The sequence below is a fragment of the Dromaius novaehollandiae genome, chromosome 12 (genome assembly GCF_036370855.1).
Source record: "Dromaius novaehollandiae isolate bDroNov1 chromosome 12, bDroNov1.hap1, whole genome shotgun sequence".
Taxonomy (NCBI): domain Eukaryota; kingdom Metazoa; phylum Chordata; class Aves; order Casuariiformes; family Dromaiidae; genus Dromaius; species Dromaius novaehollandiae.
The window spans coordinates 18,607,656-18,634,570 of NC_088109.1; the positions used below are offsets into that span (position 1 = coordinate 18,607,656).

The 26,915-nt window shown below is 48.6% G+C and overlaps 1 protein-coding gene across 3 annotated transcripts in view; it reads right to left on the reverse strand.

The window, feature by feature from the left end:
* The window catches only part of PRICKLE2 (prickle planar cell polarity protein 2), a 107,438-nt gene that overhangs the window by 51,089 nt on the left and 29,434 nt on the right, over positions 1-26,915 (reverse strand). Inside the window, exon 1 of one of the 3 annotated variants that reach the window (XM_026110834.2) lies at positions 6,390-6,603. The exons of the other annotated variants lie outside the window; for them this stretch is intronic. The gene's annotated coding sequence lies outside the window, so the exon portion shown is untranslated. Of the gene's footprint in view, positions 1-6,389; positions 6,604-26,915 lie in introns of those variants that run through there. 3 annotated transcript variants of the gene reach the window in all.

The window sequence follows — 26,915 nt, forward strand, 5'->3', positions numbered from 1 at the left end:
CCAACCACAACTATGCCGATGCCAGCAGCATGGCAAAATAACAGATAAATCCAAAGACTCCTTAAGCCACAGAGACCTTTGACAACAAGACTGTGTATCAGCCGGGCTGGCAAAGCCCTGGTGCCCGGCCCTCTGTCATCCACGCTTCCCGAGAGATCCACCACGAGGAAGGGCTGCAGCACCACAGGACACGCACCGCCTGCACGTGAGCCAAACGCCACGCATGTGACCTCGCTTCTCACACAGGCCATGGTGCCCGCCCCAAGCTGCTCCTGGGCTGTGGCTATGGCCACAGCTAAAAAAAGCAAACCTCAGACGTGCTTTCTGCTTGGCTTCAGGTTGTGTCATGCGCTACAAAATCCAAGTGTGCCTTCTCCAAGTTTTGCAGAGCTGGGGACTAAGCTCTCCAAACCCCTTCTGGTATCTCAAAAGACCACTTGCTAATTCTGTTCTTGCCCTGAGGAGTCCACTGCAAGAAAAAAATTACCCATGTTATAAATTACCCATGTTATGCAGGTTGCTCCACCACCCTTACCTCTAACAACTTTTAGGAGGCTTATTGGATCGCGAATGCAGTGAACACAAAGGTTGCAATGCTGCTTCAGTGACGGGCTTTGGATCCTGAAGGCCAAAGTAAGTTGTGGCTTAGACACAGGCTTCTGCGTCTGCAGTCAAATTCTGAAATGCTTCTGGTTCTACGGTTCCTAGGAGGCACCACCGACTCTTGCTTCCTTTTTGCTAGCTCCTTGTCTAGAGAGACGGTCAATGGAAGTGGTCCAATGCTCAAATCCCAGTGGGTATTTTGGCAGTAGTGAAGCATTCAGCTCCCACTGACTTTTAGTGGGAGCTAGACACTGAAAAAGTGTCTAACGTGGAGATGTTTGGAAGTCTGAGGTCCACACTCTTTAAGGAAGGGACTGATCCCCCCAGTGTGGGTCTCTGGTGCTTATGAAAATAAGAGCATCGGCAAAACAAATAATGACAAGCCTGAAAAGCAGAAAATGTTTACATCAAGGAAATTTAACCCCTATGTTAAACAAGCTCCAGACCACTGAGTAGGAGAGCTGAGGAGTAATTGCAAACAGGCGGTGAACTGCTGGAACCAGGATATCAACAAACATCGCGTCAGAGGGTTAGAAAACACGGAATTTGAAGCCAGAACAAAGATTTCTTTAATTTCCTAGTGCAAAGAAACACACTGGTACTTCCACGACAAGCAGCACTTCAAAGTAACAAGAGCAGCAAAAGAGCTATTTGTTTTAGCTTTGATCATCTCCAGTGCTCCAAGAGGAATCCAGATAACTGCGCGAGCAGGATCCGCTAGCTCAGGTACCGCTGGCACGCTGCTGCCTTCCCCGTCCGCCAAGGTTAGCAGCCCCTTCTCCGGCGGGAGGTAAGAGGCAGGGTGATCACACCCACCGAGGCAGCGTGCTGCAACGCGCCGGCGCACGCAAAACGGCAAAACACGACGCAACGGAGGCTGATGCACAGCGAGAAACGTTCAGCACGGCGCGTGACTCGAACAAGCCATGTCGTTTTTATCAGTGTGATTGGGAACGGCAAGGCTCATTTCTCATGCACGGGGGGAATAAATGGCATCGGAGAGCAGAAAGCACAGGGACGTTCAAGCCTTGGACTCACCGCTCGGCTGTGAGGTGCCAGCCAAAATTAATGGGGTTTCAAGTGCCTAAACGGATTGCAGGGGCATCCACGATGAGTCTATTAACTAATTACTCAAGATTAGCATTTATTCTGTAAAACAGGCATTCACGTAAAGCAGGTATTTCTCCTAAACCTGTATACGTCCCTTTTACCCTGGTCAAAACGTATGAGAAACCTGTCTCCCAGAGCTTCAAAGCTAGCACCAAGACAAATTCTTCTTCTTTCGGCGCAAACAGCTCCAGCCTCCCCCCCAAAAGAGGTGCCCGCGGGGGCAGTCCGAGTCAGGCACGGCGTTTTCTGTCCCAAATACCATGCAACGGAGGGGTACGGCCAGCAGAAACCTCCAGCTCCCCCCTCAAATCTGGCAGCACCCCTGCAACTGGTACAGCCTTCAGCACGAGCCCAGAGCTAGTCCTGGGCTCAGACTACTGCCGTCTATAAGGAGGTATCCTAGACACTGCCGTGAGAGCCCTTCTCATCCCAAAGGAATATGTAATCCATCAGGCTGCTACTGCTTCAAGCCTTTCACTCACTGTTGTGGGAAGTCCAATGTCCTCTGCCAGGATACCGTAACGGAGGACCCAAGAGCAGACAAACATATTTCAAACATTAGCTTTGTTTATTAAATGTAAGAAATACTCTACAGTCCTAGAGAAATTCAACACATTATACACTGCACTTTCTTAATGAAGCAAACACTAATACCATTTCATCATCCGTTCTAATCTCCCTGCTATCATTTCACGCCCCCGGATAATTTGCTCCATAACCTGGTACCTACAGGGCATGTTGGACGCAGGCCCCCAAGCAGCAGCTGATTTCCGGCAGCCTGAGAACTCAATCTCTGCTAATCCGATCCCTTTAAAGCAACTCAGAGTTGAGCAATCTAAGAAGGAGACACATGAAGTCACTTAGGCTTATCTCTCTAATTGCCTGCCTGTGAATCAGGATGTTTGGTGTCAGCCACCTGCACTCACATAGAAATGGAGATGAATTAATGTCAGTCAGAAAAAAATCAGACCTAAAATATTTATCATGAGCGTTTTCAGAGCTGTAAGTGAAACCACTGAAATACTGCCTACTATTGCAAATCCAAATCCCATTCTAGTTACGCGGCATACATCAGCATAACAAAGCAAGCGTTCATGGCTTCCCTTTGCCGAAGCTCTTTCCAGGCCTATTGCTATGTAACAGAGATTTGAATTCTCTGGACAGTTTTCCTTCATTGCCCAGTGCCCACACAGTGAAAATGTTAATGAATACAGTCCCATAAATATTTAATGCACATTTTCCTGGGAGCCTTGCTGCGATTAAATAGCCACCTCCCTGCCAGGGCCAACCTTTCTTTCGTTTCTATCTTTGCACGAAATATCAAGAGCCAGAACTACACACATACAATTGAACTGCTGGAAACAGCAGTGCATAAACCAACACCAAAAAGGCAAAATCCAAACACGGGGAATCTAAAGAGAAAACGAGTCGTAATTATTTCATCGCAGCTACCTCCCGGGATTTGCAGAGAAAGGCAGGGGGGACAAGCCAGCAATAAGCTTTCTTTCTGACTGCAGTTACTTGTCTGATTTTTTTGTCATTTGTCCTTGTCCAACTGTACTTGGAGGTCTTGGCTGCGACAGGGGCTACGGCACATGCCATCCGGACATGGATAGTGCCTGGTGCCATCCCTGAGGCTGGCTCTGCTCCGAGACCTTCACCGAAACAGCCCAGACAGGAGCTGGGCTACTCATCCTGGTCCCTCAGTGAGGATCTGAAACTTGGAAAAGTTTCAGTGGTTTGTCCAAGGTTATGCAAGCAATCCACGACAGATGTGGGAAGGGAACATGGATCACCCCATCCTCGCCCCACAGTGCCGGCACTGCTCTTCCGACGTTGCTGTTCCTGGAGCGCCGTGAGCTTGCGCAAGCCCCGCCGGGCGCGTGGTCCCCTCTCTCGGCCTCCTCCTCCCAGGGATATTGTTTTCTTCCTTCTGGATTTTCAGAATTCACATATCTGAGTATTTCCCACCGATTCTTAGGAAAGAAGCTATTTATAAACCAGCAAAAACTGTGATTCTTCTGGGATTACCCAATTCCAGAAGGCAGAAGAGTAACGCTGAGCATCCGAAGGTAGCAAATAGCGGCGCAAGGTCGGCAGTGCTGGATAAACGGTGAAGCCAGTTTGCGTGAACTGCCAAATCCAACACGCGGCATTTCAAACAGCACCATCCAAGCACGTCCCGGCTGGAGCAAGCTCCAGTGCTGCAGACATGTTCATGCCATTCCCCACCGCTCATCAGCAGTGCTAACGCGGGGCGATCTCTCGGGTTTCAGCGATGCACCAAGGAATCACGTGGGCCGTGGGAAAGGTTTGTTACAAAAGAGAGAAAAGTGGTAGAGCCCACATTCATGCCAAACTGCTAAAAATAAAAAAGACCCAGAGGAATGAAGCTTGTGTATGTTAGAACTCCTGATAATTCCTCCTAAAAGCATAATTTTTTGGCAGAGACGCTAAAATTTATCTGGAGGGCAAGCATTTAGTTCTGTTTTAACTGGGAGAGTCCCAACTTAGGTCGCGTCTCTTCACGTATGGAACCGGCCTCGTTACGCAATAGGTGTTGCGGCCAGTTCTGCATCAGTGAGGGTGTGAAGACAAGGCTAACGAGGGCAATATCATCAAGAGTAATAAACGCTAGAAAAGCCTGAAGAAAACACGCTTGTCTGAAGAATAGGCTGCTGCCACACACATCACAGGGGGTCTCCAAAGTGAGAAACTCGAGTCTCTGCTCGATGAGAGGTCAACAAATTGTGGCGAACGGGCAATACTGGTGAAGAACTGGTACCAACTGGTGGGGCGGCGGTGCAGAGAGAGGCTGGTCAACGCAGTGCTGTGCTTGGGCACAGCAGACATTAAGGCAACCAGAGGTCAAATAACACATCTTCTACAGAACTGGCCCTGCCTTTGCTGGGGGGAGAAGCAGCGAGGCTTCAGCCCCCGTCTCCTGCACATCCCTTGGTTGGGGAGAGGAAAACGTGCTTTGCAGGAGGCAAACGCAAGTCCTTCCCGGGGGCCAGAGCAGACCTGCACCTGGTTCCCCCAACGTCCTCCCCAGGATGATGTCCCTCAGCAAGGACCATGACAACTTGACTATTTGAAGTGTTTTTCAATGGTTTTCCTTGGGTGTCAGATGCCGCCCTGCTCCCAGCTCCACTAACACATAGAAACTGCACTCAGAAAGACCACGTCTGCATAGGTGTTTGTGTGCAGAACACTGTCGCGCTGAGTAAACGGTTTCCTATATATTTTTGTGTTTAAATCTCGCTGTCGCCAGGAGAGCCCGTCTCCTAGAAACACCAATGCCCATCTTTCAGCGTCACGTCGCAGAACGCCGGCGTTTCTTCCACGGCGCCCCGAAGCGGCTGGGCACGTTCAGAGGTCCCCGTCCAACGCTGCCCGTTGCGTTACCCCGAAAGCTGCGCACGTCCGAGGCGGGTCCAGGAACACGCGCCCATCTCCTGGCCATTTCCTGCAGCCAGGACGGTTCATCATCTCCCGGCCTCCACCACAAAAACGCAAAGCAAATGATTCACGCTTTTCAGAACCAGAAACACGTACATTTTTGCTGCTGAAGCTCACTTGAGGCCTTTAAGCCCGAAGTGCTCTGTTCTCAAATCTGGCCACGGGTTATTTTAAGAGGGGCACTGGCCCGCCCCTCCCACGCGGCACTCGTGCTGCCTGGTGCTCTCGGTGCTCCACAGATAAAAACATCTGCTTGGAGAAAGAAGGAACCCCAAAGCACACAAATAAGCCAAAAAAAAAAAAAGCAAAAGGAGGATGATGCTGAGTGCACCTAGAGCAGGAAACAGCTGAGGTAACTTTACACCGACCGAGCCTTCAGCAGACTGCTCCGAGTCTGCATTCTCCCCCACGAACCCTTTTTTTCCAGCCGAACGTGTCATTTGTCACTAACCAGCAAAGCTGTAAAATGCAGCTTCCTATTTGCTTAATTCCAAAAGTACCCAAAAGCAATTGAATGCAGCAAGTCTGGTTGCGTACTTCCAAAAGGCTCTGTTTCACTTCAAAGAAAGCTTTGTTTTGCCTTAAAGAAACAGGAGTTTTTCCTCCAGAATTTATAACTTAAAAAAAAAAAAAATCCAACATCCTAAAGTTTAAAATAACTCTCCATCCTATAAACACAGCTGTCAAAGGTTCAGAATTTGCATTTTGTCATTCCACACAAATCCTTACAACAGCTGAGAAGACACGCAGCACATTTTGAAACCGAGAGCTAAAGATAAGCTCCAGACTCCCACAGTTTTACACTTTGCATTCTTGCGCAGAGTTTAAGAAAAAAAGAAAAGCTACAGCAGTTCAGAAGCTGGCAAGAGAAGCGCTACAAAAGCACATTTGCGTCAAGTAAAAATTTTACAGCGTCTGCAGGTTCAGATATTAACAGGGCGATGCTCGAGTCGGAGACACCATCAGGGTGCTGCAGCAGTAAATTGCGGCTCTACCCAGCGACGAGCTGCAAGGGTGGGAGAGCCAAAGCCCCGGCGAGCGGCACGGCGTTGCAGCTGGGCGCCGCGGGGCTCTGCCTCGCGGTGAAAAAACCCCGTTTACAAAAGCAGGCAGAAATGAGAGCGGAAAAGAAAATTACTCCCCCATGCAAATATTTGCACAGCGTTAAAGCAGCTTAGGCTTTCGCCTGCTATAAATTAAGCGCCGTTACTTACCGAGGCTAAATAGGCATTTGCTTCACGCACGGAAAAACCACCCAGCACCGTGCAGGGAGGGAGAGGGGAGAGGAAGAAGAGGAGGAGGAGGAGGAGGAGGAGGAGGGTGGCGGCGGTGCATCCTGCTGCGGCCGGGAGGCTGCCTGCGCGCGGGGACGCGGCTTCGGTCATCTGGGGAGCTGAAGCTCCCCGGCCGCTTCCCCAGCCCGCGGAGCGACGCCCACCGGTGCTGGAGCTTATTGGTGCAAAAACGCGAGCCCTAATCCAATCCTGGCCCTTTACCCAAATTTAGCTCTCGGCGGAGCCAACATCCCTTACGGTTTGGACTAACGGGACGAAAGCACAGTTACCTCGCCAATCTGTAAATCGCGTAGAGAGAAACAATAAAAAACCCACGCTCAGTTTGCTTCGCCTCTTTGCTCCCCAACGGGTTTCTCCCCTGCTCCGACGGGACCACAACTTCACGAGCGTGTCCAGCCACCCGGCCTCTCGCCATCCAGCACCCGGTCAGAAGTCAATCGGGCAAAAATCCCGGCGCCAATAAAAGCAAGCGCTACGGCGATGCCCAACCGCACCGCAGGCACAGCTGGGGCACAACTGCATCTCGTAAGGAGCAGGTTTATAGGAATGGTTAGCACATAGGCCTGAGTTACACCGAATTTCACAAAGTTCACTACTGCATCATAAAGCACTGCTGGCAAGCAACAGCCTGGCCAGTGCGCACATATGGTTTTCCCTTTGTTTTTTTTTTTTTTTTTTTGCATCCTGGGGTAGACATTAACTGCAGAGACACAGCTTTTTGCTGTGCGTGGATCTAGGCGCTTGACCGCCACGTGAGCTTTTGATGCTCTGGCGAAGTTGGGGGCTCTCGGCAGCAGCTCCGAAACGGCAGAACCGCGCCGTGCGCAGCTTCCCGCTGCCGGCGTTGCAACCCCGAAACCCTCCATGCGGATGGCCGGGGATGAAAGCCTCCCGCGCCACTTTGGGCTCCTGCACTCAGCCGCAGATGTGCAAGCCTGGCGCAGCTCCCGAAAGCGGGCCGAAGCGTGGGTACAGTCTGAGCGCGCGCATACGGCTGCATCCAAAGGACAGGGGCTTGAGGGAGCAGCACGTGCTCCAGGTGCGGCGGTGGAAAGCCTGCAGGATCCAGATGCAAGCACGCTCTTCAGCTTCGCAGAGGTCAGGGATTCAGCAAGGTCTACCGTGGAGAAGCGAGCAGGCCTTCTGGTAAGTCAGAGGAAACATTTCCAAGTGGTATTCCCATTTTAAGTCTACTAAGTCCTTCTGCACTTTAAAAAATGCCCCTTGTAAGCTGTAAACATAGAAATAGCCAAAATACACACGCATAAAAAAAGAATTTCTCTTGAACTTGCAGCGTTGATGTAAGAACCATCCCTTGCAGGAGGGAGACTAGGAGAGGTTTGGGTGAACTCTTAGACAGGGCTGAGGCCCATGGCTGAAAGCCCCACTGGAAGCAGCTTACAAACCAGATACACTACCCGAGAGCCTCATTAAAGAGCACATAGAGACCTGGGCCCACACAGCATATACACACACTACAGAGAAAATTGGAGTCTAATTTGCATGGAGAACGATTACTTATTGTAACCAATTAGTGTCAAGCTGTGACTGACAGACTACCCAAAATAGGTTTTCCCCATTCTCCCTTGTACCTTCAGTCTGAGCTTTCCTTATTCTCCCCGGATTGCTAAGTAGGTGAGCGGTACGTTAGACGCAGGGTGGAAACCCTCTGCGTACCCACGTAACAAACCCGAGCTGCAGCCACGAGTCGCACCACAGCCAGAGGTACCAACAGCAGCCTGTTCAATCCTTGAATCACCCATTTAAGCTCCCAACAAGAAAATTACCATATACAAATGACATTTCCCCTCTCCCAAATATGTATTTTGCACCTGGTGCTTTCACTCCCCCTTAACTGGTTTGCAATCACTTGGGACACCTGGAGGAAGCATCTGCATCCACATAGCAGTAGTCTTTGCAAAGTCCGTGTGCCTCAAGAAAAAAAATGCAGGTTTCTGATCCTGACCCACTTTGACGGCCTCTTCTGCTGAGGGAAAGCATTTGCACCATCCCGCAGCATCGCTGCAGCCCAGGACACCCCGCTCCAGGTATCTGCTTGGCCGTCTGCAAAACAGCATTTTCTTTGCAGACCAGTCCCTCATTCCCCCTTCTCCAGCCGACGTGTTATCCGTACGCTTAGCGTGAGCTATCACTGCCCGCTGGGCTCATCGGGGAAATCAGGAATCCCACGCGCCGTCTCAGCGCCAGCCTGGAAAGCTGTTGTTGCATTAGCAATGTGTCAGGAGCACCGGGAGGGACTGGTGCTTTGGGTACCTGTCGCATAAAGCCATGCACAGCGGTCGTCTCAGAACATTTATGGATGTAACCATGTCAGGGCCTGTCAGCAAGAAAGTATGTTTCAGCTGGACGGGAGTCCTGCGTTTGCAGCATGGGGAGCAGCCCCTCTCTGATAAGATTTGGATGTGACTGCAGTTTTATTACTACATATATAGTGTGGTGCTGGCGCCCCAGGGAAGTGCTCCAGCATGGGGTTCGGGTACTCCATGCACCTACCGGAGGCAACAGGACCGTCGCAGCAAAACGGCCTGGTGCTTTCTGCGATTCTCTGCAGAGGTGGTAAAAAGTCATCCTGTCTCTAGGAGCGCGACTTCTCCCACCTCCGCGCAGGACACGGAGCGGACACGAGCAGAACAACTGCTTTTCGGCTGGCGGTGATGCCCACAGCTAAGGGGGGCTGCTGGGAGCACCCGGCAGAGCAGAGCCTGGTCCAAGTCTTTCGACGGACACAGTGGGACCTTGCAGATACAGTTACATATAGTTTAAAAAAATTTCTTTATGTATACATATATATACATATATAGATATATATACACACACACACACAAACGTGTATACAGCAGAAAATTGATCTTCCGCTCCAGCTCAATGAGGTTATCGCTTGTGCTGTCCACTTACTTCTAAACCCATGAACCAACGTGGTGTCCTGGGACATCAAGAGAGACAAAAATCGCATCCCTGAGATAACGAGACTGTAAGCACAGAATTTATTCAGTGATGAATAATCTCCTATTTTATCCCATTTACCGATGTAGAAATTGTTTGCTAACATTGCAGAAAACCCTGCCCCTCCCCCATATTGGATTAGTCTGAAAATCAGTAAATATACTTCAAAATATCCTAAACTGCACACGTGGAACGGATCAAATGCTATTAATTTTCCATTTACTGTTAAAGACGAAATGACTCATTCTGCCATTATCATTCTCCTCCTCCCAGGAACATGCTCCTTGTTAACGGGACTAATTACCGTCCTGCGCTCCAAACAGCAATCTGCACAAGCACTCTGAATGCCCAAATTACAACAGCATATACATGCAACTGGCTGCATTATTTTTAATAAACTTGTTCTAAAGACAAGTCTCTCTGAGCACACTCTGACTGCTCTTCTGTGAGCTCTTACGTATGCATACCCCAGCGTGCAGGCACTGCATTTTTGGTATTTAAGACCAGCTAATCAACCCTTCCTTTTAGAAACACCAACAAAAAGCATATTTAAGGACTTTATGGGTCTTCTGTACTGATAAGATAAAGTATTTTTTTAATCTCTACAGGCTACATGCATACGTGGCATTTTAAGGAAACTTCTCCTGAGAAGATTAACTGGAATTGCTTTGTGGAGTACCTAATAGCTGTTCGGCGGTATCTGGAGACGGCGAGAACCTCAGGTGGTGTAAAGCACCGGCGGGGATCCTTTGATTTCACTTCACTTCAAGTCCATGGCGATAAACCAATTTACACGGCGGGAGCGAGCATAGCCCGTCGAGAGGGGCAAAGCAGCACCCCGGGATCGTCTCGCTCGGGTCTTCTTCTGGCCGCAGCCACCACGAAGCCCGTGATCGTGGTGACCCTGCTCCCCACCGCTGCATTAAAAGCCTCACGTAAGTACCGAGGGGATGCAATGAAAACGCACGTGCGTTAGGCTCTTAATCTTGTGTTTATACTCCTCGAGTTTATCTCCTTCACGACTGCCCCGTTCTCCCCCGGGAGCTGACTCGCTGCCACGCTATCTGCAGCTCCGAGGCCAGCACACGCTGCTCGGGCTTTCACCGCTGCTCCAGCACCGCTGGCGGCGATTCCCGTTAATTCCCGCTACGATGGCAGCGGCGGTCGCAAATGCAGCTCCATCGAAATTATCCACGCGTAGGGGAGAGTAATCGCCGGAGCAAACACCTCGCTGCGGCTTCTACGAGCTTGCACGGGAAGGGAAGAAGAAACCAACCTACCACGATTCCCCTGCCTTTAAATGCCCAGTGCCGGGAGCTACGGCAATAGTGAAGCCCAAAAGGCCACGCCAGGACCTTCGTTGCAAACGCTACCCGGCCCGACTTCTGCAGAGGCACGGCTCAGCCCCTGCCAGCAGCGCGCACGCGTGTCCGAAACGCTCGATGCTTGGGTTTTCACACCCCCCTGCCCCAAATTTCTCCTCGCAAGCGTCCCAGTTGCTCGGGCCACTGAACAGCACGGTGTCCAGCTGGCCGCTCTGCACGCACGACTGCTACTAGCTCTCAGCGGTATCTCCACGCGGGCCACCGAGGCCCGGGTGAGGAGCATCAAGATGTTCCCCAGATCCTCGGACTGAGCAGCCCGGTACCAGCAACGTTCCCTACGACAGCCAGGTTCACGAAAAAGGGAAGAGAGCCTCTCGCCTCTGAAGACAGCACGGAGAGGGGGCAAAAACCCGTATGGGGACTGCCCACACAAGCCAGCCTGCACCTGCCAGAAGCAGTAACCTGTACTGCACAGATCTGATGTCATCAAAAAGTCCATTTTACCGGCACAGGAATTTTATATAACTAAAACGGAAAAAAAAAATTGGCTCACAAAGATGAACGATGCCTGCGATAGTTTTTTGCTGCACTTGATTAAATATAGGGCACAACGTAACAGACCCATTTTTCCACCTTGAATGATAAACTCTATGGTCTAAAATTAAGCCCAGCAGTGTAACTAAGATCCTATATCGATTTCAAAAGACACTGCAAACTTGTTGGAAACCGTGACTGCACTGTATACACACTTAGCAAAATTGCTTGAGTACCTCTGGCACCAAATATAAACACAGCGAAAGCTAAAAATCGTGTAGTGTTTTTATCTCAATGTAGTCTACACCGTGGCGTGCAGCTGTGGTTTGCCATTTCCCGATAAACTACTCTTTGCTTTTGATCATTTTCTGCATGTAACTGTGGATGTGAATGCAAGATATTATCATAAAAAGAAAATTGGAAGAAAAAGCAGTCAAATATACCAACCTGAAACACATTCTTTCCAAAGGATATTTGTAGATACCAGAATTACCATTTCTCTCGAAGACAACTGATCCTTTTCATGAAAATATAATAAGCCCTAGAGAAATTCGGGTTGATCTTTATTAAATGGACAGCCCTCAGGTATTTTTCCAGTAAAATGACTGAAGCTTGGCTTTAGCCTAATCCCAAAGATTATTTACATCTTCTGCAGTTTTTCCACTGCTGCTGAATAACCAGGGCTCCTTGGAAAACCACTGCCAGAGAAATATAAATCTTTCTTTTTTTTCCTTCCTTTCCTCTCTCATTTACCTGTTTTTACACATCCTTTCTGGCACAGGAGTGGTAAAAAGGCTAAAAATACTCCTGGTGAGTAGGCAAGAAGGAAACCCGTGAGGAACCGCCGGGAGCGGTCAGCATCCCCACAGCCCCCAGCAGCGCGGTTTCTGGGGCACTTCCCTTACTTCTCCTCAACCCTCGGCTCCCAGAGCCATCCGATCGCACGGCAGCTTGGTTGCCTTTAAATGCAGTTTCCTTGTCTTCCTGAAGAAAGGCCTGAAAAGGGGTAAAATTGGGGCTCCCAGCACGCTGCTAGCCCACGCTTTGGGGTAAAGGCCTCCAAAGCACGGGAGGTTCCTGGAGGAGCTGGAGCACCAGGCGCTGTATAGGGATGCTCCAAAACAAGCACTTTGCTTGCTGCTTCGCAGTCATTAAGGTTGCCGGTCACACAAGCTCCCTTCCTTTCCTGCCTTTGCCGAGTCACAACTATCCCCTACAAATGGCTACGCACAGAGAAAGAAATAATCAACTATTCTTAAACGGTAAGGGTTGCAATTGGCATGTTAATGAGGTCTTTATGCTCCTTAATGTGCTTTCTAAAAATAAAATTACATTCAGGTATACAGCTCCCCCGGCTTCCCAGGGCCCAGGGAATTGTCTCAATGCAAATTCTATAATCGCCTCGTTTTGTTTTGTCGTTTCAAAGCAAACCCGGCTCTGTCAGTGCCCTACAGATGCTCCATGCAATTCAGAAGGACCTTGAGGCCTGTCTGCTACGCAGGGGTCCAAATTTCAGCTCGTCTCAGGTCAGTGCAAAGTCAGGAGCCTTGGCATGGTCAGACCCTACATGAGAGCCAGGGTCATGGCCATGCTGAAGGCCCCCTGCTCCACAACCAGGAGCTGTCGGAGGTCAGCATCAAAGTCCCCCCCGGCATGCGTGACATGGAGCTTGCTGTCACCAGAGCGGTAGCAGCCACCGCCAAGGTTTGCCCTGAGAGGGATCCCATCTGGAGACCAGCCTTGGTTCGAATCACGCAGCAGGCTGTTGTGCAGAAGACTCATTTGCAGTAATTAGAAGCATCATGTGCACGCATGGAAGGACTTCAAAGAGCACCCAGAGCCTAGATGGCAAAAGTTTCCCTTGTGGTGGTCAACAGGCAAAATCCACATGTGCCCCAGAGCATCTCTTAATAAACCAAAATCACGCAGAAGTCTTTTTTTTCCAGCTCCCTGCAACACCGCTCCCAAGGAAAGCACAGACCCATGCTCTGCTGCACCTTTTATCGCGTGCAGCTCGCATACGTGCGCACACATTACCCCCCTCCACGTGCAGACATACGCTCTGCTTTTCTTCTGCCTTTTGCTAAAACTGAACACAAACAAGGGCCCGTGTATACTGAAATCCGTAGGAAGCTTAACATTTACTTGGCTTTTGTGTAAACACTTACGTGAATTACACAAGTTTCAGCCAAGAGGCTGGGAACCCCGGTGTGCAGAGCCATATAATTCATTACAATTAAAAGCACGGAGAGAGGCAATCAGGCTCGCACGACAGCGGGCTGTTATGGATTTGCTCTTCCGAACGGAATCCAATTTGTCTTCCCAGCAACGCAGCCTCCCCGCGAGAAGCCTCTCTGCCTTGCAGCGCCCTTCCTGCACACCGACCACAGCCCGCGACCGCCGTCCCTTAGCTGTCACCAGCTCTGCTACCGGAGGCTGCTTGACTCAACCCCAGCCACACTGCGTAGAAACACAGCGAAAAAGGAGTTTTTTGAAGGCATGGGCAAGGTGGGGTGGTGGCACCCAACGGCAGCTGAATGACGGGAAACTCAAGGGATGGGTGAATCCCAGCTCCTGAACCGTCCTGGCCACACCTGGACCATGCCAAACCCCATGATGTTCAACCACTCCACCATGCCAAGACATCTGGGCCCTGCATGTGTCACCCTCCTGCGCAAGGTGGGTTGGGGTCCTACCACGGGAGCGCTCCGAGCCGGGCACAGGGCTTGGGGTGCAGGGTGCTACGTGGGTTTTTGGCAGAGCCGGGCCTCCCTGGGTGACCTTCAGGCTGCTGAGAAAGCGGAAAACCTGATTTCTTGGAGCAAGCTGCAAGGAGGCCACGTGCTGCAACCCGCGCTGCAGACATGGCCAGCACCCGCCGGCTCCGAGTCCTTTGGTGTTTATGCAGCATCGTTTCCCAACCAATGCGTTTCAACAATAGGAGTCAACACAGAAACACAGAATAACGCACACCGTCCAAAACCACACAGCAACGCGTATTCCCCAAGTCTCTGCCACTCTTATTCAGTATTCATAATATGCTAAGCTATTAAACTGTGCTGCGGAGAGTGCTGTGGCTCACAGTGCTGCAGACAAGTGCTGCTATCATTTGGTATTTCTTCTTTTGTTATTACAGTGAATCTTCCTACATCTCTGAAAATAATCCAATTATTGCTTACCGCGGGTAAGGTCACTGTTGCTTTGAACAGAGATTTGGGTAATACTCTGATTACTCTTAAGCAAATATTGGTAGGACTCAGGCAGAAATTTCAGAGAGATTGAAAATCCGTTTTAGTGGAAGCCACAGATGGAAAAATATTCACACGCTAGAGAATAAAAATAGGGAAAAATAGGTACTCTTTCTCAGCCTATTAGAAAAATATTATTTCATCTGAAATCAACAGCATAGATGCATTCAGGTGTTAAAACAATATATAATTTCTCCCATCATATAATGTTAAAAATAAGGCAATCACCAAGTCTTCAATAAATGTTCCCATACAGGCTCCAAAATACACTGAGCTACTTAAATGCAATATACGGAAAACAGCAGAAGGCTTGTATCACTCGTGGGAATAAAACAACGCGCAGAGAAAGGTGGGTATCAGAGATCAATCTATAATAAGGAAAAGGAAGTTAACATCCTTCACAGCAGTCTCGGAGAGATTTTTTTCTGCATTGGACTAACTAGATAACCACAAAATCACATAAAATACATATGACACCAAGAAAAGGTGTCTATTATATTCCTTTCAGTGCAATTAATCACAGGTTCTTTAATGTCAGGGCATCTTTAAGTAATGACAAAAAAAGGGAGAAAAAAACCCAACCCTTTTTCCCCTTAAAAAGAAATTAATCACATTGTCACTGAAAGATGATTTTTCTGACATCGCTTTCCTTGTACTGGCCAACTGATATTAAAAACAGAGTATCGCTAGATATTGCTCTCCTTTGGCTGAAATCGTGGAAGGATGCTTAGCATTAACCCATAAGCGTCCTCCCAGGTGCAAGTAGGCACGTTTGAAAGATGCCACCAGAAAACCCAAAGCCCCCAGGCACTGAAAGACCCTCGTTATCCTTCTTCAGCATGGAAAACAAGCAGCCCTTGCCCCAAAATGCTCAGGAGCCTTTTTTTTAAATTTATTTTTATTACAGATACCACTATTTCAGGTTTATAAGATTTCCAGCGCTGCAGGCTGCTAATGCGGGAGTGGGACGGCAGCGCCGGAGATGTCGTGACTCCGCGTGAGTCAGCCTCGCCGGGAGCCCCGACGGCAGGCGAGACAGACGCCCAACGGCAGCGGCTGCCGGGGACGGGCGCGCGGGCACCGCGCCGCGCTGTCCTTCTCCTAGGAAACCTGCTCCGTCTGGCTGAGACTCGCGTGCGCTGAAATCCCTAAGGGATAAAGCAAGAAGAGCGGAAGCCATGACGAGAAAGCCTGCTTACACACCACCACGCAGCAAATATTAAATGTTAGCATGCCTCAGCCCTGCCCGTGACTTTATCCACCGAAGTGAGCCGGCTGCAAGCTCCTGCAGCCGCGTGCATCGTGCTGCTGCAAACCCAAGTACTGATTTAAGAAGTGCTGCCCAGGGGGGTGGCGTGTGCATGCACGCAGGTCTCCTGGTCACAGCGGCTCTACCACAAATAGAGGTCCCCTTGAATGGTACAGGGTGACTCAGCCCCGACTAAAGGGCTGGACCACGCTGCTCCTGATGCACCAATGATCTCAAGATGTTCGATTTCCAAGCTGCCTCCAGGTGCTTTCATCTCTCCGGTAGACACAGATCACAGCTGGAGGGGTGGAAGGTCAGGAGAGGGCGAAGATGACCTAAAACTGCCCTTGGTCTGCCTTTTCCTCCGTGCTCCGTCCTGAACCAGGCGTGGAAACCTGGCTCAGGCGTGCCAGCACACGCTGAAGGTGTGCACGTCCCCGCAGTGCTAAGCCAGCGACATTTCCCCACCTGGCATCGACATGCTGAGCGAAAGCGCACCTTGACCGAGAACCGTATCCATCGATCTCTGCCCCAAGACCTGGCAGATGAAAGCTGCCAATCCCTGCATCTGCAGACAAGCGTCGCCTGGGGAAATCACCTCCATTACCGCTTCAGAGCCACCGGGAAAGGTCAGCCCTCGCACAAAGGCTGTACAGCCCCGGCGGGTTGTAGGTGCCGTGTTTACAGAGAAACACAACATGAAGAGAGTCTCTTTTTGCCCGTATTTGAATCCAGCTGCAGCGATGCAGGGGGGCAGCGCTTGCTCCTTTCAGAAACGCAGAGCATCTTCCCTTGAAACGTTCTTGCCTTGGGGGGTGTCCGCAGCTTTGCTCATGGGAGGTGATGCTCTCACCCGTGCACTTAAGATGTTTTCTATTTCGAACCTCAGTTCTGCTGCGTTTCTCCCGTTTGGCTTTTTAATGCTTTCCTTATTTGCCCCCGATCCACTCTGTGGCACGTATGCTTGTACACTTTTAATTGCTCCTCTAATTGCCTTGATTAGGCGGCTTGCAGGGACCTCTGACTTTTCGCTCGAGAGGCATCCAAGAGGCAGGTCATAAGCTAATGGTGCAAATTTCTATTGCCAGGTTTGACTTCTTGTTGTATAAATACAGGGCTTGGGTTCTGCTTAGACCTTCCCTGGTCGTCTACAGGGCTACAAAATCAGAGCGCGATGGGTACGAACGCTATGCAGCAGCAGCTTCTTAACAACCACTTTAATTACGTTGGGCTAAAGACTCACGTCCTGCACGACTCTCATAACAACAGAAATAAGCTGCCAACTCTCTTGTTTGAGTAATCAATACATTTACACATTTTTGCAGCACAAGACCTTTTTGGGGGAGAAAAAGCAGCAGCCTGAAACACAGGAAATCGACTGCTTCTATTTAACAAATAAACTATTTGTTCAGCAGGTTGAATACGTTCTTTCAAAACCAGAGCTAGCCTATTTACGCCTTAGCAAGAGCAGTGGCTATTTTAAGCACGTTAGTTTGTTAGTTTAAAAGTAAGGAAATATGGAAGGAAAAAATAAAGACTCACTTTTTTGTGCTCCCTGGTAACAGCATTAAAAGCACATAGGAAAGCACGTGGGAAAGGCTGTTTAAAACCCCCCAGCGCGCTGCAGAATAACCCCCAGGTTAAAAATGCATTTAGGTAATTACGGGAGCAGCGCCGGCACGGCCGCCTGGAGACCGGCAGCAACCCCCTGCCCAAAACCAGCCTGGGTGAGATGGAGGCTGTCGCTGGAGACCCCCAAGTGCTGCACGGGTCCGAGTTCAAGGGACGCACCTTGAGAGGGGACGGCATGGCGGAGCACTGACCCACGCAGCAAGCAGAGCCTGCGGTTAGTCTGGCCAAGCCCAGCCTTGACGGCAGCGGGGTTTTCATGGATGGAAAAAAATAATAATAAATAAAAAAAGACGCATTTCTATAGAGGATTTTACAGATTCTGGAGGAGTATCAAAGGTATAATTGTTTTTAACATTGCCACCACTTTACAAATGGCACCTGGGAGAAGCGCGGGTGTGATGGGCAGACGGGACCCCCGGTGACATGCGATTCTTGCACATCGCCGGCAGAATTGCACCCTGCCGCTCCTCCTGCAGGAAAGCCCTCGCATACAGGCTTTGAATTAAAAAATTTGGAAAAGGCCTGCACGCCAGAACAGGCAGGAAAACTGCAGTAACCCACCTGGATCCCCCAAAGCCCCTAAGGGCAGGCGCGGCGGGCAGGGCGCAGGGAGCCCTCCGCTAGCAGAGGGTGCCCTGAAGCAGAGCCGCCCCCGCATCAGGAGGCCCGAGAGAGGCTCATTAAGCTCCAGCATTGACTGCTATTTTTAAACAGGACTGCTGAAAGGAAAGGAGCCTGGAGAGGCTGCAGAAAGGAGAGAATAGTAGGTCTGGATTTAATGCGGGAACCCAAGACGGCTCATTAGCGTGGAAAGCGAGCTTAGCGAGCACTGTCACAGCTCACGTCTGCACCAAGCACGAGCCCGGCGTAATCGAGTCTGGCTACTTAGCAGAGACTGAATTAGATTTTACCACGTGGAGCGGAGACGCTGGCTTTGGGAAAGAGAAAAACTGACTCGAGGCCGTCCCTGCCGGAGCCGCGGTGGCACCGGGGCGGCGCGGGGCAGGACGGGACACGGCGAGAGACCTCACGCAGCCCCAGACAGCCCGGCACTGACAAACACCGTGCATAAGAAAAGGCCAAAGGATTAACTTACATATCATCAAAAATGCACGATCGCAGCCCTGCTGACATGCACCGATGACACCCGCTGCTCCCACGGTCTGCTGCTGCAGAAACTCAGCGTTTCCTTGACATTTTGCTTTCTGCTGTTTCAGGTTTATTCAATCATAAACGTATGTCATTGCGGAGTTAGAGTAAGCATGAGCAACACCATCCATCATCCTTTTAAATGCTCAAAAGTCCGGGACCTAGATTTCAAGCAACTTTTAAAGTCAGGCAGGACTAATTGCAGCAGGGCTCCACTGGGACCAGAAGGGTTCTGCTATAGAAAGCCACCTATCAACAGAAGGCGCATGTATTTTCTGTATTTTTCATAAATCTAGCCAAATAACCAGTTTATTTTGCATGGAGCAAACGCACAGGGAAGTAAGGTCGCTCGCACCGCTGAGGTTCTCATCAGGGATGAGCAAGTCGTTCATCTCTGCCGAAGCCAACGTAAAACTGCTATTGATGCAACGAATCCCAGGCGTCCCGTTTGGCGCTCATATACCATATGGCATATGTGAATTTTATAGCTTTTGTATTAATCTGCCCAGAATGCCATCACTTTGCAAGATTTCATGAAATATTAAAATGACTGAGGGTGATTTGTTTCACGACTCCAGGCAAAAGCCCTGGGAATCACGAGACAGCCTCCCCCCAGTTAAATCCACACAGGTCTGTGACTCGCAGTCCTAATATTTTGCTTCTGTTTGCTGAATACGAGAGAGAGGCAACGTCTTTCAAATCGGTTATTTGATGGATCAGCCTGAATTTGCTTATTAAGGTTTCTACAATCCATTATCGCTACAGGAAAAGGAGCGGGAGAGACATGACAGCCTACAGGCGCTTATCAAACCCCGTGAAGTCCACGCAGGCACTCAACACCCATCTCCGCAGCCGCTGGGGAAAAGCACCAGGCACTTTACCGACCGCCAGCCTGCGAATTGCACAGCTGGCTTTTAAAAACCCAACAGAAGGCTGCTTTTTTTAAGGGCCATACAGAAAACGCCTGAAATTTCGTAACAGCTTATGACTAAGATATCACAGCGACAAGCTAAGAGTTTCAAAAGGACTCCGCGCACCTGCCTGCAAAAACGTTTCCGTGACATAAGAAGGGGACCTAAATCTTTGTGCACCAAGGTACAAAAGCAAATGATAACTGGAGACGTTAGGAAAACTCCCCACTACCTGGATATGCCAAAGCGATCCCTAAGCAGCGTCATGGAGCTGTGGCCTACAGGCTTTAACACGTGGAGCATTGCAACGAAACACTGCCATGGGCTGCGTGCGTGCCCTCGTCCTACACGTCCTAAGGAGAGCAAGCTTTTCTTGAAGATGTCGTCCCTCAAACAACCAGGAGACATCTCATACAAGCACCAGGGAACATCATCATCAACTCTGTGTCAAGCCCTTAGGCCCCTGCCTGGGCTTTCTGGACTCCTGGTCAAGAGTTTCCAGTATTTCTGCAGGCAGAAGAAGAGGCTACACTCACTTTAAGTAGAGCAGAAATAAATGACAACCTTCTCGGTCTCTGCAAGCCGTGGCAGGGAGCTGGGTGGGAACCAGGCTCACGCGGGTGCTGGCATGTGCTTGTGGGCACCAAGTTGGAGGTGACAACCTCCACCCAAGCCTTCAAAACTGCATCTTGTAGAAGTGGCAGGATGAGTCTGGTCAGTGCCAAGATATTCTCTGCTATAAAGATTACCGTAGGAGAGAGTGATTTCTGCAGTATATATCAGGAAGATTCAAAGCCAACAACTGCTGGGAACCTTGAACGACCACAGAATTCAATAGTAAATCTCTGATGAATGTTTAACACCTTACAAATCTATTTTCAAGATCAGGGAATGGTATAAAACTAGTAGACTATTGCAAAACTATGTGCACACACGATATAAGGTCAATATTTCAAACAACTAATCACAGAAAAAGGCGGCAAGAAGCGATCATGAGAGGTCATTGGGAGCAGCTCCATGCCCCAAGGACTACGTACATTGTCTACATGGGTAACTGCACACGCAAAGAGTAGCAAACGTCTCAGATCCTGACTCTGTCTGTGCATGTAGGAACACGGAGCGGAGGGACACAACTGCTATTTCATGCTGTTATACCCAAGTGTGTAACAGCCCAGGTTGAGCCTATATCTGAAAAAACAGTTATTTTAAACACAGCACATATAGACTTCTGCAAAATTTATTATTCCCTCATTTCTTATTGCAAGTTTGGCTTATTGAAAATCTCCACACCTCACAACCAAACAAATCATCTGTATTAAATATGAACTGGAGTGCATGGGTGTGGATGCATCTGCTCAGATGAGCACGAAATTGGTAACTACTAAGCTTGCAATTATGAAAATTTAGGTGTGTATCTACAGAGGTGCTTTCCATTAAAAATAAAATCTTGCTTAATACCAAACAGTCTAGGACCACTTCTCCACAATGTTAAAAATCATGCGTAAAAAGCACATTTTACTCTCAAGATACCATAAACATGAACGGCAGAAAAACAATATTCTAAAAAAAGAACTTCAAAGTTCATGTTCTTGCCCAAAATGGCTGCGCCACAAACAAACTAACAAACAGTAATACCAACTGAACAGACATCATTTGTCTAACAGCAGCCCACAGTCAAAGTCACAAAGAATAATAAGAATGACGATGATGATAAATGAAGCCGGACTGACAAAGGCTGCGCTCGCAATTGCGCTTTGATGCTATTCTTTCCAGCTCCTGCAGCACATATGCTAAACGCATCGCGAATGTGCCGTGGCGACATGTGGATTTGCGCAGTGATTTCAAAGGTACATATGCGTATTCACATAAACAGAGCGAGAGCGTGTGCTCACTCCAGCCAAGATACTCATTTTTCCTTCCCATGTATTTATGGGTGGGAACAGGCTCTTCAGCATTGCTCGTTGGTGCAGCTGTAATTAACATCTGGATGCCAAAAGAGAATGAAAGCTGACACGAGCCCCGAGCCTCCCAAAACTCCAAGCGCTCGCTGAAACCTTTAAAACTGAGCACTGAATTAAATAAAATATCCCTTGACGTGAAAAGGAGAATTTTCATTTCCAGCCTGAACACTTGCTGAGTTTTCCAGATGTGTTTGCCCAGGCTGTTGGTCCAGAGTCTCAGCTGATGAGAGATGACACAGGAGATGAACCGCTTGCATAGCACTGCCTTACACTGCAGAAACATGTGGAGATTCTGCTTTATTAATTATTTTGGGGAAGAAAAGTGGAAATAGGCCCATCAAATTAAGGAGGGCCGCGGGCGGCAGAACAAAACGGCAAAAGGCTTTTATGCATCTGCGAACCAAGGACGCAGATGGTCGTTCCAGCTCGGCCTCTCTTGGGCTGGCGCTCGCCCGCGGGATGCTTGCTGGAGAAACGTCCCCCCAAGGGACGAGCCAAGCCCCTGTTAGTAACACCCTGGCCTGCAGCTTGCTGAAGGGGTGCTGCTGACCTCCGTGGGGCTTTCTCCCACAACCGGGCGACCACAGAAATCCCCCTGCTTTGGCATCAGCAACACCGTGGGCTCTGCAAGGGGAGCGCGCAGCACTTCAGCGTCGCTGAAGCACAGTCCTCCCCGAGAAATGTGCACCCCAGGGCCCCAGGACACTGCAGTCGAGAAAGACGAGCAGCTCTACTGCCAGCAGCTTGGCTTCGCGTTGGCCGGTATCTCTTTGGAAGTACAGGGTTCGCTGCCTGCAACCAGACGCCCTCTCTGCTTGCGCCTCGGAAGGGAAAAAATTAATCGTTTTTGCTCTTTCACCAGGGTGATCGAAGTGCTTAAGTGGCTGGAATGCAGAATTTTAAGTGGGACCAAAGAATCATGAATTAGCTTCACAGAATTGCATTTCTGGAAACTTCAGAGCAGCTCTGTCTTTCGCTGCTAGACGGTCCCGCGCCACTCGTGTAGAGCTTCTTCGATTCTCCTTGTTTTTATAGGTCCATCAGGTACAGCTATAAGCGGCAAATGGACAAATGCAGCAGGGAAAACTTGTTAAAATCATAACACTCCTTTAACCACTGATTGCTGCTCTTTGTTGGAGGACACGCTCCCCTTTCTAGATGCTAAGCACTCAGGCAAAGGAAATTACCTACTTCTCCTGTGCTTTAACCCACAACGAATCAAGCTGGATTCCTAAATTATATCTGTCCTAAGAAATAAGAAGGCACTTCTCCATGGCACAACCCTCTCTCCAAAATGTGCTTTTTGTTTGCAATCTACATTAACACCAACAGCTGCAATTAGCAGAATCTATTTTCCCCACTACTTCTTAAAACCAAGGCTGAAAGAGCGTTTCAGCTTATCCCAAGCAGATTTGCCTTCTCAGTGCTGGATGCAATGTTAACACAGGCCTTTGAAATAGATTTTTCTCAAAAAAAGAGAAAAAAAAAAGGGGGGGGGAAAGATTAACCACGGTATTTTGGGCGACTTATATTCCAATTAAGACAACTCCTGCTCTACCAATAAACTCAATTATCACATACCAAAACCCAAAGCTTCATACAAGGTGGTCTTGAGGGTTTCATCAATAGCCTCAGCTGCTTTTAGTGGAAGGACACTCAGTCTTTACCTCTTCAGATGCTCCAAACGCTTGACATCACGAATGCAGTTCAATAAGTCAATATTCAACGGGCAACGCTCTGGGTCTCCAAAGGCACAGAACTATACACCGTTTATCGACAGTGAAGCCTATGCATGCTATTTTCCACACGCTTCATGTTTTCTTGAACAATCTGCCTAGTGTAACTGTCTCAGGTGGCTTAAATAGGAACCGAAAATCTTCCCCAAAGATTGAAGCAGCACCGTCCAATTTGTAAGTACCTCGGGCTCCATGGAAGGCTGTTAATGTTAATACAGGGAATCTGTTTGATGCAAATGAAAAACAACAACAACAACGAACTCTCATTACGGAGTTTCTTGTAATGACAGTGCTCGAATATAACCACAACAGTCTGCTTTTGATTAGAGCAAGCCATTTAGTGCTGCCGTTATTATTTGTTGTTTCTATGGTTCCTTGGGTGTGCATAATTCTTCCCAGGCAAACACAGAGGAAAAACTGAAATGCTTCTTCACTGAAGTAACCAATTCTGGCGGATCTCAGCAAGGTCAACACTCTCGCCCAAGGCCGGGGCCCCGGGCACCCACCTGGGAAGCACCCGAGCGAACGCTGGAGGGGCTTCCTGCACCCGTTAATGCGTTATCAGGAACTTCTCACGTTCTCCCATCCATTTCCAGGAGGGAAACTGCCATAACATCCGAAAAAAGCCATTCCCACCTTAAGGAGTATTATTTGGGGTTCATTTAAATGAGGTCGTGCCGTGGGTTGTGAAGGTCAGAGGGGCTGGACGAGCCCGCGAAACGAGGTGGGCACCCTGCCCAGCCGCTCGCGAGGTGCAACGTCTGCACGGACCCGTCCTGCAGCCCGCCAAGGCCCTGCACAGCCATCCCGTAAAGGAATTTTTTCTTCAGTCTTCTCAACACAAGGCTTATTTTGATTAAAAAACCCCACACCCTAGCAATCTGTCAGGTCAGAGGGTCAGAAAACGGAGTCCAAATTTTTAATCGGATGATGGTGGTTTACAGCCCCATAAACATGGGCACGTCCAGCTCTGAGACCTCCGTTATTTGGCACGCACTGCTGTTTGCTTATGAGAGATGACACCCAACCGCACAGTGCAGATACAAGGTCGGTTTGTGCAGTATTCATGAAGCAATATAGATGATAAGAAATACATCCAGTGTCTGGATACACTATATGCTCAGGGGAACTAGGCTCATATTAAACAGCAAAATACTGATCTATTATGTAGGATGCACGTCTGAAAGAATGGTTTCCAGATGGGACCACACCGCTCAAACTGATTGCAGAAAGCTTTTTTTTTTTTTTTTAATTATATAGTGCATATATATCGCTTTTGTCCCACGGTGTTTTGCTAAGGACACTTTGTAGTAGCCCCCTTTTAATTTGTGTGCTTTCGTATATGGATTTTTTTTTAAGCTTGAGATGTTTTACTGACACCAAATACAGCTTTTTACCTTAAAAGAAGTGAATTAAAAGGAGAATTGCCACACCTTACATTTGCCTTGCCAAATTCTTCTCCCAGTTCTCCGGACAACTTGGATGGACTGAGAAGCTGGACCTCAGACAGTGAGGAAAACAAGTTAAGTCGTTTTAATTTTATAGTACTTCCATGTGCAGTTCATAAACCCATATTCAGGGTAAACAAAACCATCGCAGGGCTGGAGGGAGTGATAATCAGAGTACACAGATCTCAATAAATAGTTTGAGCTATCAAACTGCCAAACTTGGCTCTTTTTCTTAGCTCTTTGAAGGGGATGAAACAAGTCCTTGGAATTAATCAAAAATCATGTAGAAAGGCCATATAATAAAGAAGTTGGGATACTTCAGTAATGTGATTTATTACCACTACATACTGGCACTTGTGTTTTTGGAAAAAACACCCGGAAAAAAATGCTATTCTCCATCCCTTTGTAAACCTCATTAAAAAGCTGTTTAGCTGCCATTGACGTATTATTCACAAAGTTATTGAAAATTTTCCTGCTTGCCAGTGATTTAAAGAAGCGTTCAACGCGGGTTGAAATTACTACTGCAAGTCATTTAGGTCCAAACGCACAGGCAGCGAGGTCAACAGCAGAGATCCTGTCCCCAGCTTTAGTAGGCGCAGGAGAGGAAGGAGCACACTGAAAAGCTAGAAAATTATTTTACTTAATATCACAGATCCAGTATTGCACTTTGCTCTGTTTGTTGTGTCTGTCTGCCAAATCCAGCTCTTTGCTTTGCTGTTTTATTTAAACGTAATTTTCCTCTTAAATATAAAACAGTTTATCGCTCCAGAGCTACCCTACACCAAGCCTAGGAAAGCCCAAGCTGCGAGAGGAACAGCCCAGCTCCTGGCAGAGCCGGGACAGCTTTTTGCTGCGTGTCACTGTTTTAGCACAGTCAGGAGGAGCTCCGCAAGAGAAATCCAGCAAAAAGACAGCTCAAATGTTATGGCGACCCATTTGTACTGCTGATCAGTAGCTTCAACGATGAGAAAAAATATTCCCCAATGAAATGGTATTCCCAGAATGACTGACCAGGCAATGGGTAGAAGTTTGCTGCCAAAAATAATGTTCCATGGGAAAAAATTAGTTCAAACATTGGCTAATCTCTGTCTACATCACTAAAAACTCCAAATTCTTTCACTATTCATCTGTGTTACTATTGTTCTGCTTACCAACTACTTCAATAAAGAGCTTTTTTTTTTTTTTCTCCTAATTATTTGCAAAAACATCTCATTAAGGACCTTATAAAAAGGAACTATACCTGGTGGCTGCTTTCATTAAAATAAAAGACACCACAGGTATCTATAGCCTGAAAAAATTCTGAGTCTGATCCTAAGCAAAAGGAAAGGAAAGCAGTGCACTAAAGGTGTAAAAGCAGCATGTCCTGATGTAGATGCACCAGAGTCGCACCCGCTTTTTACATATATATATATATTTTATATATACTTCATACATTCAAAGAACAACCTTCCCAGGAGGGACGCGGCAGACGAACGCGACGAGCTAAGCAGATACACGGACGCGCTTCAGCGAGAGCGCGTCGGCAGAGGACAAGCCCCCGCCGCAACGCACGGGGAGAGCTCGCGCTTCGGCTTTGAACATCAGCTGCATTTGCTGCTTTTCATCTTCCAGGCGAGCACACGAGCGACGGATGGAAATAATTTAACTTCTCCTCTACCTGCCTGCGGGCACAGCCCTAAGTGGGGTGCAGCTCCACGCATAAACGCCCTGTGAATCACTTAGTTACTGAGGCTAAGTGCAAGCTAATTAATTGACTGGATCTGTTCCTCTGTGCTGTATTTATTAAATGCAATCTTCCCCAGAAAGCCTGACTGCCTTGCAGTTACAACATTTAGATGCTATAAATTCATGAGCCAGAATCAGTAAACATGATGCAATTATAAAAATAAGTTGATGTGGAAAAATCAACTTAAAGGGTCCTCGAGAGAAAATGCACTTCTAGATAAAATGCCTCATAAAAACGCACGTAATAGCATCCTGGCTGCGGCGCAGTAAGCCACCTGGGATAAAATTTTATTTCGTACCAGGCAAATTACACCCCGAGATACGTCATTCTGCCTGACAAATGACAAATGTGTACTAGAAGTTCACAGCCCAGGACCCGGTCTCCCAGGAGTCCCTGGACAGCCAGGTCCCTTCTCTCCTGCGTTCCCCAAAAGCTCAGGGTCGGCTTTGGCCAGGAGGACTTTTTTACCCCCAGAGCTTATGAAAGCTGCAGTTCGGGATGTCTCCTCCAGCTCTGTGATACCAACATGAATGCCAGAGCACAAACCATGCAGAAAACAAGA